Raw genomic sequence first — 13,163 nt, 5'->3', positions numbered from 1 at the left:
GTATTAGTTCATTATTGTAAACAGTCAAGGAAATGTTTATATATAAAAGGAAACTTTCTTTGTTGGTTACATGGGTGGGCGGGGAGCGGAGGGAATGCAAAAAAAAAAAAAAAAAGCATTGACCAATGTCACTTTAGTTTTGTATATTTCACTGTACATAAATTATATTTTAATAAATACATTTAAAAAGATAAATTGTGATGACTGCACAGCTCTGAGACTATACTAAAAGTCACTGAGTTGTACACTTTGAGTGGGTAGATTGTATGGTATGTGAATTACATCTAAATCAATAAAGCTATTAAAAAAAAAAAGAAAGTTGTATATGTTTCAGGTGATAGAAACTCAGATATATAGGGCTTTTTTGAGAGTTTAAGTTAATCTGAGTAAGCTATGTTTGAAGTTATCCTACTATGACTTTTTAAAATTCTATACTGTTTTCTCTACCAGGGAAGCAATGCCAGTTTAGAATAGAAAGGTATTTCCCCTCCTCCTTCAGTTCCCTGTTCTACTATAACTATACATTAACAGTCCTTACTGTGTATCTTTGCAAAGCTTTCCTGGAGAGTGGTAGGCATATTTTTCCATCCCACTGACCTTAGGCTTGACAATGTGGCTTTCATTAGCAAGGGAAGGTGAGCAGATGTGATGTTAGCAGAAGTTTTTTATGTGTTTGCATAGCTTGGTTTGCCCTTTTTCATATTTTCCATTTACCATGAGAAGAGCATCGCATATATAACTTGCTCTGTAACTTGGGTCTTGGAATGACAAACCTGTGGAGCTGATGTGAAGCTGACCCTAGCCAAGATATCTGTGGACCCATAAGCAAGAAATAAATATTTGTTTTGCATGCAACCAAAATTGTGGAGTTATTCATTATGCAGAGTTTATAGTAGTAAGCTAACTTATAATGAAGGTATATTCATTAAATATCATCTGAATTGTTCTGTGTCTTATTCATAGCAAATGAAGACATATGACATGAGATTGAAATATAAGCCTCATGGACATTGAACCCTATAATTCATCATTGCATTTTCACTGAGGCTATACATTCTATAAGCTGCTCCCAGCCAATAACTGAACACAGTGTAGTTCATGTTAAGACAGGCTCATTCTCAGGAGATAGAGCACTTCTGATGCTGACTTTGGCTCAAAGATTCACGTATGATCTTACTGAAATTTTCTTAGAGTGTAAGGTGGTTTAGAACACATTTGCCCAAGCTTATTTTACTCATTTTCTTTCCAAGCCAGATGTTCATTACTGTCTAACAGCTCTCTGAGCTTTTCCCATTTCCTTCCCTTTTTCTTGCCCTAGGTGTTTCCTTTAAAAAAAAAAATAGTGCATTTAATCCTATCTCAGCATCTGCTTCTCAGAGGACCTGAACTAACACATTCACTCATCCTTCATTACCTCACTTATATACACAAAGTTTCAAGGTAGACATTTTTAAATCACTGATGCTGATAAATAGAAAGTGTAATTTTAATTTACTTTTCCAAAGATACATAGAAATTCAAGGAACTTCTACAAATGAACTGTCAAGAGTTCTTTAATCTCTTGAAGTTTAACCTGGGAAGTCTTTTCAGAAAGCTACATATGTTCAACAACAACAACATATGTTCTTTACTATAAACTGGAGTTATAGTAAAAAGAAAAAGCTAGATTTATGAGAGATAGAGTCTGTCCTAATGATTCTGTATGATAGCCAAATAATTCATTGATTTTGAAACAAGGTAGGAAAGGTTAGCTTTCTTTTATAAAATTTAACTATTAATCTTGAACACACTAAGGATTTGAAGACAGATGGCCCTCAAATTAGCTCATAAAATGAGCTGGCTAATAGGATACAGTTGGATTTTTGTAATTATATAGCTATGGCTATATAATTATTTCTTCTTGAGTTATGTCTCCTTCTGGTGGTGTAGTGCCTAAGGCACTTGACTGCCAACCAGAAGGCTGGTGGTTCAAACCCACCAGCCACTCCTCGGAAAGAAGGTTGGGCAATCTACTTTTGCAGAAATACTGCCTTGGAAACCCAAGGAGGGGTCGTTATGAGTCAGATCCAATTTGACGGTAGTGAGTTTTGAAGACTAAGGTGCACCTGACACAAGCCATGATATTTTCAATCGCCCCATATGCATGTGAGAGCTGGAAAATGAATAAGGAAGACTGAAGAAGAATTGATGCTTTTGAGATGTGGTGCTGGCGAAGAATGCTGAAAGAACCATAGACTGCTAAAAGAACAAATCTGTCCTGGAGGAGGTGCAGGCTGAATGCTCCTTGGAAGTGAGAATGGCTAGACTTTGTCCCTGGAGAAGGATGTCATGCCTGGTAAGGTGGAGCATCGACAAAGGAGGGGAAGGCCCTCAATGACATGGATTGACCCAGTGGCTGCAGCTATAGGGTCAAGTACAACCATGATCGCAGAGCTGGTGCTGGACCCAGCGGTGTTTCTCTCTGCTTCGAATCGGAGGCAACTGGACAGCACCTAACAATTACAACAAACATAGCTGTGGCGTTGGTTTTATTTCTCTAAAGTCTGGGGGATTTAGAGGGTAAAAATAGATTTTAAGCATATTTAGTGGTGTGTGTGTGTGTGTGTGTGTGTGTGTGAAGTAGCCAGTTGTGTAGCCTTTATTTTTACAACGTGAATTATTTAAGTGCACTTAACCGTGAACATTGCCCTCTTGAAGCCAAGTTTACCTGAGTCAAGATGGACATGTGGTAGAAAGAACAGAACATTTCTAAACAAGTAAATTACCTAAATGTCATTTGAATGCTATGTAGGTAAAAGAATTAAGGGAATCCTGTGCCAGAACTCAGCCACCCTCGCACCTGACACCTGGCTTAGAAGTCATTAGACATGCTGATTGTCATCATGGACACATACTTGGTCCATTATAAGATCTATCAACACAAACCTTGGACAACTGGCTATTAGTTTGCTGGGGGAGGGGGGAATATACTTGAAATGATTAATCCACTGTTTATACGTACAAAGAACTTAGTTGGAAAGATAGAAAACATTTTTGAAAAAAGTTATTTGATCTACTAATAACATATAAGAAGCAAAAAGCCTAACCAAATCTTTGCCCCAGTTCTACACAATTTGCAATACATACAATATATACATTAAAACGGAGGGGTGTGCCCCTCTAGTCAAAATTCAATTTTGTGATTCCCTGATTTATGGAGGGAAAGAATTCCAATTCACTATTTATTTTATAATGGCTGGCATGTGGACTTCTATCTTGTTCAAGTAGTTCTGATGAAATGCAGAACAATGACACCTTGAAAGGTAGTGACAGTATATTCACTTGAAAGGAAATTTTTCCTGGCTTCATACACTGTAACTTCAAGATGGAAAATACATTCAGAATAACAAATGACAAGAATGATTCTAATCCAACTTGAGTTGCCCCTTATGATTTTAGGAAAGAAAGTCGGATAAAAATATGAACCAGAAAGAATTATTTATCATTTCAAAATTTAGTGTTCAAGTGTTCTTCTTTTTCCTTCCCTTCCCTTCCCTTCCTTTTCTTTCTCTTCCTCTTCTGTCCTCTCTCTATCCCTCCCTCCTTCCCTCTCCCATTCTCTTTTTTTGTTTTGTTTTTGTATATACTGGAAAAAAAATCTCGAAAAAAAATTTTTAAATAAATCTTAAAGCTCACATGTGAATAGCCATAACCCAGCACTTTCTTTCCTAGTGACATATACCATGGATTGTCAAAATGAAGAAATCTACTTAGAAGTTCAGCCAGGATACTCCTAAAAAGTAAGGATGGAGAAACTTCATCCCATGTACTTTGGACATGTTTTCAGGATGGACCAGTGCCTGGAGAAAAACATCATACTTGGTAAAGCAAGGGTCAGTGAAAAAGAAGACTTCTAATTAAACTCTTTGTTTTCCAGTATATACATCCTTCTTGTCTTATGTGGTGTTCCACCTAAAGCTCTCGACTGAAATAATTTTTCCAAAGATTAATTAGTCTTTTTTTAAAATGCAAACTGTGGTAGTTAAGATTGTATGTCAACTTGACAGGGCCTGGTTTTGAGTAGCTGGGCTGCTGGTGGTAGTTATTACCCATGATGAGACTGGCAGTCAACTCCATGGTGGAATCTGCCACAAGCACCTGAGTAGCTGCTTTAGGCATGTTGTCTGCTTCCTGTATATAAGGAAAAGCTTTGGAAATAGTCTACAGCTTTATGGCACACTTGAACCCTGTGAATATTCTTCTTTGTAATTAGCTCCAGTTGTACATTTATAAGTTTCTCCAGGTATGTTGTTGTTAGGGTTCCTTGAGTCAGTTCCAACTCACAACAACCCTATGTACAACAGAATGAAATATTACCTGGTCCTGCACCATCCTCATAATCATTGCATTTTGACCCTATTTTTGCAGTCACTGTGTCCATCCATCTCATTAGAAGTCTTACTTTTTAGGAGTATCCTGCCTGAACTTCTAAGAAGATTTCTTCATTTTGACAATCCATGGTATACGTCACTAGGAAAGAAAGTGCTGGGTTATGGCTATTCACATGTGAGCTTTAAAATTTATTTAAAAAAATTTTTTTGAGATTTTTTTTCCAGTATATACTCGCAGTACCAATGTTTAATAGTATACTTCATTTAATGTGAAATATCTCTATCATTTGCCTGTAAATATATTATTTTTATTTTTATTATTGGCTTGTTGAACTTATAGTTGTATTCTGAGAACCAACTCTTTTTTTAATCAATATGTATTATAAATATCTTCCTTCAGTTTGTGGCTTTTCTTTTCACTTTGTCTATAGTATTTTTAACATAAATTCTTAATTCTAAAGTAGTCAAAATTATCCATATTCTTATTATTATTAGCACTTTTGTGACTTATTTAAGACTGTCTTGCCCCGTAAGAAAGATTTTTTTTTTTTTAAATTATTAGTTAGCCTTTTTTATTCAAATCTTCAATCCATCAGAAATACATTTTTGTGGGGGCTATTTTATTAGGCCACACAAATTCAGATTATATTTTCTTATTTTAATCATTTTTGTCATTATGCAAAGACACTCTCTAATATTAACTTTGTTTTTGTCTTTAAGTCTATTTGGATATACTTTAATATAATTTTGCCACAGTTCTTTAAGCTAATATTTGTCTTGTTTATTATTTCCAATGTCTTTAATATTTTAATTTTACATACCTTTCGAAAACCATATAAATGGATTTGTTTTAATATATTCTGACCATAATTGTAAGTGTTTACTTTAATCCTTTGCATTTATTAAGGTTCGTAGTTTATTTTAATTTGTATCTATCATTTTACATTTTACTTAACATTTATTTTTTTCTCAAGTGTCTTTTCTTCTTTCTTTTATTATTAACTATTTTTTTCTTACTCAAAATATTTTGTTGTTTAGAAAAATCCAAGATTATCTAAATGGAAACAAAAGCTTCATGTTTATATGTTGTAAATGTCTTAAGGTATGGGTGTCATCACATACCATAAAAGTGAACCACCAGCCTTCTGGTTAGCAGCTATGCCACAACACCAAAACCAAACCCAAAACCAAACCCACTGCCTTTGAGTTGATTCTAATTCATAGCAACCCCCATTGGATTTCCAAGACAGAAAATCTTTATGGAAATAGATTGCCCAGTCTTGCTTCCACAGAGTGGTTGGTGGGTTTGAACCATCAAGCTTTTGATTAGCAGTCAAACACCTTTAGGCACTGTGCTAGCACAGCCCCTTACTATGTCACAAGAGCTCCTTAAAGTCATTTCATAATGGATTGCTGTTGTGGTTGTTATGTGCCGTCGGGTCAGACCCAACTCATAGTGACCCCTCCTTGGGTTTCCCAGGCAGTATCACTACGGAAGTTGATTGCCCCATCTTCCTTATTGGGCTAATTTAGCATGGCCTTGGCTGGTTCTCCTTCAAATGTCATACTTCACCAGGCTAGCTTTAGCATGCTCACTTCAAGGTTATGCAAGGTAAGAGAAACAACCACAAGGTGCAAGTACTTTCCAAGTATTTTGCATCACACTTGCAAACATCAGAATGGCCAAAGTAATATGTTGTTGTTGTTGTTATTTGCCATAGAGTCGGCCCCGACTCCTAGCGACCCCTCCTTGGGTTTCCGAGGCAGTTATCACTACGGAAGTAGGATTGCCCAACCTTCCTTCCGAGGAGTGGCTGATGGGTTTGAACCGCCAAAGTAATATACTGGTGTTTAAAGTCAGAATGAGAAGGCACTAGAATACTATAAAGCAGAAAGTGAAGATGCTGGTAAATTAAAAAAAAAAAAATGAACTCAATGCCTTTGAGTCAATTTAACTCACAATGAGCCCACCTTGGGTTTCCGAGGTGGTATCTCTACAGAAGTAGATTGCCCAGCCTTCCCTCCGAGAAGTGGCTGGTGGGTTTGAACAGCCAGCCTTCTGGTTAACAGTCAAATTCCTTAGGCACTAGGCCACCAAAGCTCCTAAAGATACTGTGAGGGACAAAGTATTGGGGCCATTAATGTAATGAATCTAACATAAAGACCAATTATCTTCACTGACACCAAGAAATGTGGGGTATAAGCAAAACAAAAAGTCTTTTTAGAGAGGACTGACAGGAAACTATTGTCCCCAGGGGAAGGCAAGTTTTAGCTAAGACATAACTCTCCCTAAAGGACAAGCTTGTCCTTGAGCCTGGGCTTCTCACCAATCTCTGTGTGCTTTTTGAATAGCTAGAGTTTTTAATGAACTTAAATCAATTTTAGCAAGGAAAAAGAAGCAACCAAGGAAAAGTAGTGTCTTTTGTCAAACCAGGATCTCTGCTGGAGGCAAGATGATAAAGTGACAATACCATTAAAGGAGTGGTATAATTCTCAGGGACAGAAAGAGCTTTTGCAGAAGTCAGGGCCCTTGTAATTGCTGTTAGGGACTTGTTGATTCTTTTTTCTTTTTTTTTTTTTTATCTGAACATTTATTGTGTACTTATTGCAGGACAAAGAGGAGTGCATAAGCAGCACAGGGGGAGGGTTACTGGGTAGGGAGGCAAGTCTAGGAGACTGGGTTAGGGTTGGACATGTTGATTCTTGATTTACATAACTGTGAGCATCTCCTTTGAATCTGAGAAAAAATGGCCAAATGAAAAGTTCAGAAAGATCAACAGGGAACTGGTAGATTTCTGAGCTACAACAACAATGACCTAAAGGGTCTTGGCTTTGGATAATGAAACATATTCATGATTTGCGTATTTTGGGACATTCTCTTCACTGTTTCAGAGTGTGTATGTGTATGTGTGCATGTCTGTACGTATAAGACAGGAAGAGAGATAGTCACATTACAAACCTAATATATAATTTTAGTTTATTTAGGTTGGTGCCACAATGTTATACTAGTGCCTCTTTTTCTATTCACTGCAAGAAAATAGGGTAATAAATCTTAGGAGATTCAGACTTAATCTGTATTGCCATAGCAGAATGAAAAGCTAGAATTTCAGCACATATTTTAAGCTGCCTACTTCCTAATGCATTATGTCATATTCTTAGCCACTTCTCCCACAGAAGATAGACTTTCAATGTGTATGTCAGCTTGGAGGAAATCTTGCTCCTATGTATTAACTGCTGACTCCTTAATCCTGTTAGAATTTAATTTCAATTGATTGGATGCAGTATTATCACCAGGTGCTGAGTGGCCTTTTCCTTTTAGTATATATAAATCCTGTTAGTCCCTCCCAGACTCTGAATGTTCCAGATGCTTCTGAGGTCAGACTGTTTTGAAGTAACATTTGCTGTCAGGTTCATTTGGCAAAGAGAGTGAAAGTTAAACTTTTGGACACAAATATTTCCTTATTTTCATCTGGCTGAATGTTAGGACTTAGGCATCTGGCTTGATGGTTCATCTGAGTCCCCCAAGTTTTAAGTTACTTCTGCATTATATGACAGGTTCAAGTAGCAAAAATCCAAATTGTTTGCCAGGGAGTCAATTCCAACTCATAGTGATCACTTGTGATGCAGAGTAGAACTGCCTTCCATAGGGCTTTCATGGTCACAACCTTTCAGATCACCAGGCCTTTCTTCCAAGTCAATTCTAAAAAACCAAAACCAAACTCACTGCCATTGAGTCGGATTCGACTCAACTCTAGATGAGTGCAAATCACTAACCTTCACATTAGTAGCTTACCACTTAGTTGTTTATGACATTTGTGGATGCCAGTTTAGGCACACAGGGCTGTAAATTATATTGTTAAGTTTTCTTCATTGATTACCAAAGTCCTTACCCAGAAAAATAAGTTATGGTGTTCATTTTTCTAGTTTTACTAAACAAACCATTTCCTTTTTACATATGTGACTTGCTTTAACAGCTTGTCCCAGGAAACTCTTCCCAGCAATTACTGGAATATATAATGAAATCAATTCTCAACAATCCCAAGGTCTTTGTTTCCTTGTAAGAGGTCCTTTGTGTTCCAGCATTCTCTTTCTGTTTCTTCCCTGTTGGCCACTTCCTGCTAATTACCTTCATTGACTAAATAAAGAAATGCCTATTCTGTTCACAGTCACTTTTCCTACTTATTAGCCCTTCTATTTTTTTATTTTTTTTTTTTCAAATGTTTGATTTAGGAAAAAATGGTTGGATGAATGAGATACTTGTGGCATATGTGGATCTCTGGCATTAATTAAAATGATGCCACTTTATTATTAACAATCAGGAGTGAGGTATATATAGTGATAATTTCTTGAAGCTTTAACTATTTCACTGCATTGATTTAGTCAGTAAATGTGATCTAAATATTCTGTGGCACGCTGTGATTTAGAAGTAATTAAGGTAGAATATTTCCCTTCGATGGAGTGCCTGGGTGGTATAAATGGATAATGCACTTAGCTACTAACCAAAAAGTTGAAGTTTCAAGTCTATGTAGAGACATCTCAGAAAAAAAGACTGGGCAATCTACTTCCAACAAATCAGCCATTGAAAAACCCTGTGGAGCACAGTTTTACTGTGATACACATGAGGTTGCCATGACTTGTAGTCAGCTTAAGGACAACTTGTTTTTATTTACCTTCATAGCTATGGGAGCTTACTTCAAGGTTTCTCCAAGGGTCTCAAATTCAAAGCATTCAAGTCAGCTTTGCCAAAGGATTGGGCCATGCAGCAGTGTGCTGATCCTGGGCTCTTTAGAAAAGGGGAAAGGTAGCTCCATGAAGAACAACATTTGTTTATATGGAAGAATGCCAGGTTTCAGCATTTTTAAGATGAGCTGTCATTTTGGATTTATGAAATATCTATTTTATAACACTTTGTAAATATTTCAGTTAAAAACAAATGAAATTATGGCCTGAGTTTAACAGTCTCTTCCACCCTTTGGCAAAGGAGATTAGGTAGACCAAACGATCACTGGCATTTGCCAGGACATTTATATTGCCACCTACAAAACTGATTGCAACTCCTCATTGGAATGTATCCTAAATCCCCTGGTCTATGTTTTGCACTAGAGATATCTGGTTCTTGCTTGACCAGTAGGCAATATTTAAGGTTTGGCTAAAATAAGATAAGTTAGATCAACCCAGAAGATACTAAAAATGGCATATAGGAAGACAGACCTAGTTGATGATAGAGATGCACATAGAAGCCCTTTTGGGCTGTAACCACAGGATGAGAAAGCTGGGAGAGTGAATCATAGAGACAGTGGGCAGAACAAAGGAGAGATGAGAAAATAGCCCTGAGAGAAGAACAATCTCAGATCTCAGTAGTGCTCTAGTTCTTAGTTTATTTTCAATGAAGCTAAGGTGTATTTCCTGTATTAACATTTAGGTATTTTTCCATATCCTTTAATAACCCTTTCTCTTACTCTAGGTAGATTGAGTATAGAGTAATTTAAGATTGCTGTGTCTGGATCCCAGCATAAAATGGATATAGTGCCTATTTTGGAAAAGATTTTTTGTTTTGTATTTATCTGTATAACCTACAGGATATTGATGTAGTGAGAGGGAGTACTCAAAAGTCATTTTTAAATGTATATGCAAGTGTATAGACACTGTTCCAAAGCTATTAATTAACCAAATTTGTTTCAAAAATATAAAAGTACCTCTTTTGGATGTGCTACTCATATATATCTGGATGAGTTTCTAAACATAGTATTTTGCTGTAATGTTGAGAAAAGGTATTTGCAATGAATAAGTTGTTGATCTTGCAAAATTCTATCAGGCAATCTCCAGCATTATATCTGTCACCAAGGCCAAGTTTTCCAAGTAGCAATGATTCTTCTTTGTTTCCATCTTTTGCATTCCAGTCACCAGTGGTAATTAACACATCTTGATTGCGTGTTCAGTCAATTTCAGACTGCAGAAGTTGATAAAAATCTTCAATTTTGTCATCTTTGACTTTGGTTGATGGTGCCTAAACTTGAATAATAGTCATATTAACTGATTTGTCTTGTAGGCGTATGGATATTATCCTATCATTGATAGCATTGTACTTAGGTACAGATCTTGAAACATTCTTTGCAAGGATGAATGCCACACCATTCCTCTTCAAATTGTCATTCCCAGTATAGTGGATCATATGATTTTCTGATTCAAAATGGCCAAAAACAGTCCATTTCAGCTCACTAATTCCTAGGATATCAATCTTTAAGCATTCCATTTTATTTTTGACAACTTCTGACTTTCCCAGATTCATATTTCTTATAGTCTATGTTCTGATTACTAATGGATGTTTGCAGCTGTTTCTCCTCAATTTGAGTCATGCCATATCAGCAAATGGGGGTCTCGAAAGATTTACTTTACCCATATCAGTAAGGTTGGTTCTACTGTGGTGAGGCAGCTCTTTTCCAGTTGTATTCTGAGTGTCTTCCAACCTAAGGGGCTTGTCTTTCTGCACTGAATCAGACATTGTGTCCAGGCTATTCATAAAGTTACCCAGTAATGTATCAGACAGTGTTTCTCTGTTATTCTTAAGGCTTTCCCTGGCCAGTTCTTTAAGAAGAGAATGGCCTCTTCCTTCTTAGTCTGTCTCAGTCTGTAACATTGAAACATTCAATGCATTGAAACCTGTGCATCATGTGCAACCCTGCTGGCTTTGAAACACCAGTGGCACAGCCTCAAGCCCCACAGCAACATGCAAGCCACCACAGTATGACAAACTGACAGACAAGTTTGTCTCCCTTAGCTGTTGGAAATCTCTCCGCCCTCTCCTCCCTTTCCTGCCTCTGGAGGTGGGTCCTATCTGTAGTCCCTACCTGGATTCTGCCACTTTTTGTCATCCCCAGTGCTCCCTCCCCCTTCCTTCCTTTTGAGGTGGGTCCTATCTGTGTGTGTGTGTATATGTATGTGTGTGTGTATATGTGTGTGTGTGTGTATATATATATATATATATATATATATATATATATATATATATAATCACCAAGCCCACTGCCATCAAGTCTATTCCAACTCATAGTGACCCCCAATGGGTATTCAATACTGTAAATCTTTATGCAAGTAGAATGCCTCATCTTCCTTATTCAGACAAGTTGGTAGGTTTGAACTGCTTACCTTCTAGTTAGCATCCAAATGTCTTACCCACTACAACAGCTTCTTAAATTAATATATTTACAGAGATTTGATTCATGGAAATGGCTCACACAATCGTGAAGGCTGGCAAGTCTAAAATCTGTAGGTCAGGCATCAGGGTAGAGGCTTCTCCTAAGTCATGTTCTTACAGGACCTAGGGAACTCAAAATATGCAGGTCAAGTGTTAGGCTTCTGGCTCATGTCCCCAAAGCCAAAAGTCACATGATGACAAATCAAATGCAGTATCCGGGGTTACAGTAAGCATTGCTGGAACATCCATTTATATACTAGAGGCTGACCCTAGCTCCTAGGAAACTCCTCTTTCAACTGACAGGATGCTCATATCAGATCTCATCATCTGATGAGATTGCTCTTCTACAATCTCATAATTGCTCTTCTACAATGTAATATAATGGCTACAATATATTACATTGTAGAAGAGCAATCAGTCCATGTCTGCCAAACTACTGAGAATCATAATCTAGCCAAGTTAACCATCATAGTCTACCCTTGTCAACTTGACACCTGTACCCATCTCCTTAAACCTTACATAATCTCTAAATAAACACATTATGGGGTTATACTTGTGCCTAACATGACACAACTAAAATGTGTACAACTGAAAATACACTAGCCCCATTTACATCTTATATTTTATAAGTAATTGTATAAGAGAGGGAAGCTAAGGTCTATTTATATCTGAATATATATACATACATATATACATACACACACACAGAAACACATGTATATACAATAAAACAAGGAAGAAATACTCATAACAATTAAATTACAGTCCTAATTTCTCCAAAAGGCCATGCACATGACTATAACTGGTATTTACTACTACCTTCTCCCATTATATATTCCATATTCCTTTTGCCCTCAACAAGTACTTCACCAGGTCATGGTACTTTTCCTGGTGGAGTGACACAAATCTTCATTCCTAAAGGTTCTGAGCCATTATTAATCATGTTACAATTGAGTTGCTGTAGCTTTTCATTGACTTTAATCACGAGGCATGGTAGTACTAAGAGACACCCTAAAGGATCTCCTGTATTTCAGACATACTCTTCTTTATCTCCATTATGTAACATCAGTTGGATTCCTCCTTAGTAATCAGGATCAACCACACCAGCCAATATGATAATGCTTTTTTTTTTTTTTTTGGTCCATTAGTCCAGAGGTATGAAAGTCCAAAGTGATTGAGTGACATTTTTAATTCCAGTTCAATGGAATCAATAATCAATATTGTGTCTACAGGTGAGAGCATTCCTCCATTTGGAACTATGATCTCTAGACTCACAGAACATAGGGTTGTGGGGACAGGAAGAAAAAAATTTTCAAATGAGTCACTAGGAGTAATAGTAATAATAATAATAATAATAAATTCACTGCCATCTAGTCCAGACTTTGTTTCACCTATTTTTTGCTATGTTGTCAGAAAAGACCATTCCCTGAAGAAGGATGCCATGCTTTGTAAAGTGGAGGGTCAAAGAAAAAGGGGAAGGCACTCAATAAGATGGTCTGATATAGTGGCTGTAATGATGGGCTCAGATATAGCAAGGATTGTGAGGCTGGCATGTTGTTGTTCTTGTTAAGTGCCGTCGAGTCGTTTCCGACTCATAG

The sequence above is a fragment of the Orycteropus afer genome, unplaced genomic scaffold (genome assembly GCF_000298275.1).
Source record: "Orycteropus afer afer isolate SDZICR_OR568_19922 unplaced genomic scaffold, OryAfe1.0 scaffold00308, whole genome shotgun sequence".
Taxonomy (NCBI): domain Eukaryota; kingdom Metazoa; phylum Chordata; class Mammalia; order Tubulidentata; family Orycteropodidae; genus Orycteropus; species Orycteropus afer.
Note: the sequence above shows the minus strand (reverse complement) of the source record.